The sequence below is a fragment of the Microtus ochrogaster genome, unplaced genomic scaffold (assembly GCF_000317375.1).
Source record: "Microtus ochrogaster isolate Prairie Vole_2 unplaced genomic scaffold, MicOch1.0 UNK66, whole genome shotgun sequence".
Taxonomy (NCBI): Eukaryota; Metazoa; Chordata; class Mammalia; order Rodentia; family Cricetidae; genus Microtus; species Microtus ochrogaster.
Window position 1 is genome coordinate 1387146 of NW_004949164.1, and position 5400 is coordinate 1392545.

At 43.1% G+C, this 5400-nt stretch overlaps 1 non-coding gene across 1 annotated transcript; it reads left to right on the forward strand.

The window, feature by feature from the left end:
* Positions 1-719: 719 nt before the first annotated feature.
* On the forward strand, positions 720-824 carry Trnal-caa. Its single transcript has 2 exons — positions 720-757; positions 779-824. It is a non-coding gene; the product is annotated as a tRNA-Leu (tRNA).
* Positions 825-5400: the final 4576 nt, after the last annotated feature.

Below are 5400 nucleotides of genomic sequence, written 5' to 3' on the forward strand. Positions count from 1 at the left end.
CTATAACTTCCTTCACAAAGAGCAATGCTTTATGAAAGAACACACAACAGACCCTGTATGTTGGAGGGAGGCTCCGTGTTGACTGTACTCTCGATTTTTTTCCTAATAATTAAAAGTAGATTGTAAAAGCAACAGTTTGGAAAGCTAGGATAAAGCATATTGACCCCAAATTATTCTCTTCGTGCAGAGAAAAGTACTTAATTTTTGCAGAAAGTTTTTTTTTTTAAAAAAAAAAAGCCTCTGTGCTAATAAAAACAAACACAAAATCCTATCAAAGTTAATGAAAATTTGCAATTCTCTATACCTCCTCCCTGAACTTAGCTCTAAATGCAGCAGTTAAAGCACCAGTGTTCAAATACTGAACTCCCAGTGCTGTGCCCCGAGAGCCTCCCAGGACTCTGGGGTGCAGTTGAGTCGGGCCGGAGCGACAGAGCAGCCGAGACCGAGACTGCTGAGCCTGTTTTCTTTCCTCCTTCCGTCCTCAAAATTTTGGCGAGTGAGACAGTGGAGAACAGAGAAGCTCTGTCTTCAAAACAGTTACATTCCGTTTAACACACGGACTTTTCCCTTCTTTTTCACGAGCAAAAGGGTTTTCCGTTTTCAGTCTACAGGTGGCCATCTTTTGTCACCGTTAACCAACAAATCTAAACACTGCTACGTCAGAGGCGGTGCCACGGCGTTCTCTATATCAGGAAAAAATCTGCAGCCAGTTCTCGTGTGTCAGGATGGCCGAGTGGTCTAAGGCGCCAGACTCAAGCTCAGCTTCCCTGGTTGGGGGTTCTGGTCTCCGTATGGAGGCGTGGGTTCGAATCCCACTTCTGACACAGGAATTCTTTTTTTTTAACCCCTCACTCAGTTTCTAAAAACAGACACCGTTTTGAGCTCATAATTAAGAAACACATATCTTTAAAAATTGACTTTGAAAACTTTCTAATGCGTCAGCCGACTTTGATGTTAGAAGCGGAAGCACGGCTATGGTTTTGAGCACTCGAGACTATCTGACTCAGGCTACTGCGGACCGAGCGAAAACCGAGCGGCGGGCGCGTCCCGGGGGTCCGGCCACCGGAGATCCCCCTACCCCGCGGCGTTTGGCCACGCGCCTTGCCCGCAGCGAGTGTCCCAACCCTCAAGTCCTGCAGGGGCCACAGCGCCCCCTGCGGGAGTCGCGAGATAAATCATAGTTTCATCGCCTTGTACGAACTACCCACCTGTGCTAGTCGCCCAGGCTTGAGACAGGGCAGGCCTGCAGGCCCCTGTGCAATCAGCTACTTGGTTCCATTTTCCCTACAAAAGCTTGCTCTTTCCTTCCTTCCTTCTGTCTTGTCATCGCTCTTTCCTTTTTTTCCTTCCCTTTCTCCATCTTTCTTTCCTTCTTTCTGTCTTCCTACCTCTCCCTTTCCCTTCCAGTCCTATTGACCCCGAAATACTGCGTGCTCTGCATATTTTGCCTCCACAAAACTATTTTTTTTTCCCAAGAAAACAAAGCAGATCGTGTAAAAGAAAGATTTTAAATTCCGGTCAGAATTTACTCTAGCGCACGTGGTCTCTATTCTATATTCTATAAATACAAATTCTATATTTGTATTTATCCTGTTTTTCCTGCATGCTCATATTCCTAGGCTAGGACCTGATTACCTTCTGAAAAAGCTTTCCCAAAGCTTGTGAGATGACTAGCCTCTCCCCAAGCCCGTCGCTTTTAAAAGTAAAGTATTTGTGTGGTGGGGTGGAGGTGGTGCCTGTTTTTATTTTTTCTATTTTTCTTTCTTTTTTTTTGTTTTATTTATCTTTTGGTGCCTGTTTTTAAATCACTTTTCCTCACAAACTTTCCCAAACGCTACAACAACCAAACATTGATGATAACATCAGGTAGGTAGCTAACAACAGGGCAGCGAATCTCTAGTTATTGGCTATCTGATGACATTAGCCTTTGCCGGTGGGTTTGGGTTACTAGCAGCAGGGTTCTGTTTGTACGTTCCAAAAAAGATTCAATTATTATGAATATGGATGTTAGAACACACGCGTAAGAGGACAATAGATGGGTGTTTAAAGTATAAAGATAGCCCATGATAATTGGGCTGTGGACCTGCAGCCTTCCAGATCTTCATGGCTCCAGAAATTTAATCAATCAATCGATCTTGCAGAATTTTTTAATACAGGTGCCTTATTTCTGTTCGAAACACAAAGTAAGACATCTACAAACGGTATTCATGACCCTGTTAGAAAAATACCAAGCCTCCTTCAGTCCCGAAAGCTTTCAAGAGAAGAGAACAAAGGCTAACTCTGGAGCCCTTAGGCAGTTTTTCTGGTCCAGGAAACGTAGGAAAATCACTAAGCCCTCCAGCATGCTAGAAGAGATCCGGGGAGTGGCCTTGGTGTCTGACATGTAACTCCACCCCAAATCGCTGTATCTGGTCAGGGGAAAGTTAATTTTTACTCCTCCTTCCTGAGTTCAGTGACCTGAAAACTGGGAACCGTCGTCTGGCTGGGCAGAGGAGGGTAAGGCGAGGTGGGTGTGGGCTCCGGACTCCGTGGCTTGGGTCAGAACTGCCGACTCTGCACAGGTAAACTCATCTCGACCCTGACTGGACTACAGTTGGCCCCTGCTATTTCTCTGGGTCCTGGAAGAGAATGGGTCACAGCTAGGAGCTTTAAGCAACAGATTTTCCACTCCATTCTTTCTTCCCCCGAGTTTCCTGGGAGACACAGTCTTTGGCTTTTCCATCTCAGTTTGTTGCATTGTTACACAGAAAATGTGCCACACAAGGTGACTGACACCTGGGAAGCTTAGGGAGAATTCCTCATGGCTTTTAGACCAGCCTGACTACGGAGTGAGACTTTGTGTTCCCCAATATTTGTGAAACCACTTACCTTCATTCCGGGGGACCCGGTTAATAGGAAAGTTGTTAGATAAGCAGAGAGAGGTCGGGTTTTTTTGGTAGAGACAGACATAGAAGTGAAAATTCCCACCCAAGTGTGGTGTAAGATGTGATGTAAGTGTGATGTAAGAAAAAGCTGTTCATTCTTTGGAAACGGGGAAGACAAGAGCTGGGTATGCTGCCTAAGGAAATGAGATGAGCTTATTAAAGGGACCGGAGCGCTTGTCTACAGTCATTTAAGCACCAGGCAATGAGCAGATGGAGAGACTGTGATACATTGACCCCATGAAAGAGAGTTCAGTCATGAAAAGACTTCGGTCTTGTCATTTGCAACAATAAGGATAGGATAAGCCCTCCTCCTTCTAATTCTTCTCCTCCTCCTTCTCCTTTCCCCCTTCCTCCTTCTTGCAGAGCTAGAAAAAGAAAACCCAAGGCCTTGCAACGTAGTCGACATGCTTGTCCCTAGTTAATACCATTATATTACGCGAATAATGTAGATGCATATGTACCATATGATTTCACTCCGTGATGAATATAAAATATTGAACTTCGGGCAATTGGCAGCAGAATAGAGGTAACTGAGTCTGGGAAGATACAAGGATGAGAAGAAGCACCAAGTTGTATTAGAGAGGGCGGAGGTATTCTAGCGTTCTGTTGACTATCACAACCATAGGATGGCTGTGGATTGATGTGGGATTCGCCTTTATATGCTGTGAATATGATTGGTTAATTAATAAGGAAAACTGGCTTGGCCTGATAGGGCAAAAGAATAGAGGCAGGCAGGGAAAACTAAACTGAATGCTGGGAGAAAGAAGGGTGGAGTCGGAGAGAAGCCATGTAGTCCTGCCAGAGACAGATGCCAAAACTTGAGCCAGTAAGTCACAGCCATGTGGTGATACACAGATGAGTAGAAATGAGTTAAATTAATATGTAAGAGTTAGCCAATAAGAAGCTAGAGCTAACAGGTCAAGCAGTTGTTTAATTAATACAGTTTTTGTGTGATTATTTCAGTTTCTGGACAGCCGGGAAATAAACAAGGTGCCTACTGACTACGAATTGGCATGCTAACGTAGTGTGCCAAATCCATGTAAAACCTGAGAGGACTCCGTAGCCGAACCTCTAGAAAGAGTCAGAGATATTTAATTAAAATAGTTTTTATGTGATTATTTCCATTTCTGGGCAGCCGGGAAACAAACAAGGGGGCCTCCTTACTACAACAGATGATGAATAAGGCATTTTGTACATTTTAAAATATCCAGAACAAAGAAGTTTGCTTGTATTCACCAAAAATAAGTGACAATGATAGAAGAGTTTGAATGTTTAAACTCATTTAAACATTACACAGTGTAAACCAGACGGATTGGCTCATGCACATAGTCCCAGAACTTTGGAGGGCTGAGATGGGATTACTAGGTTAGGCTACAAAATGATACCCTGTCTCAAAATAATAATAAACAATAATAAAAGTAGGAATGAATTTGGTGCATGTCTTTAATCTCCTCACTTGGAAGGCAGAGGCAGGCAGATTTTTATGATTGGTGAGTTCTGGGATATCCTGGGCTATCAAAGAACCAAAGTTGGGCTCCGCAGGCTCAGTGAACTACCCGAGCTCCTTCTCAGCCTTTTGCTCACCTCTTACAGAAGACTACAAACCTTTTAATTCTTCATTCCCCCATTGGTTTTATTGATGTAGTCACAAGAAAGAGATTCATTGAGAACCCGATTAATTTTATTTATATAATTAAAATATAATCGCAAAAGCCGGGCGGTGGTGGTGCACGCCTTTAATCCCAGCACTCTGGAGGCAGAGGCAGGCGGATCTCTGTGAGTTCGAGACCAGCCTGGTCTACAGAGCTAGTTCCAGGAAAGGCTCCAAAAACACAGAGAAACCCTGTCTCGAAAAAAACAAAAACAAAAACAAAACAAAACAAAACAAAACAACAACAACAAAAAACCAAAAAAATAAAAATAAAAATATAATTGCATCTATTTTCCCTTTTCTTTCCTCCCTCCACCCCAACTATCCCCCATCCCTGGGCAAATTCGTAGCTTCTTTTTCTTTAATTGTTTTACACACACTTCTAAATGATCTAGCTACTTCAAATTACTATCTAAATTACCAGCTGCTCAGTCCACATAATGTTACTTTACCGCTTATTATTTCAGGACTGACCACTTAACAATGGATAACCAGTAGGGGTCTCTTCTCTGAGGAAAACTATTTCTCCTGCCCTCAGCATCCCTTAGTTGATTGTAGGTCTTTTCCTAGCGTTGAGACCAGGTGAGTTTCTCCTTTCCATATTTGTATGTCTGTTGGTGCCTTGCTCGGTCTTGTCTAGGAAATCCTGGGATAGTTTTGCCTTCTTCTTGGCAAAGCACTTATCACATAGTCAACACCCCAAGTACACAGTTAAACAAGAGCTCCAGGGCATGACATGAGAGTTACAGGAAGAAAAATATTTTTCAAATCCCTAAAAGATGAGAGCAGAACAGTAAAACAAAAAAATTTTCTTAAAAAGCACAA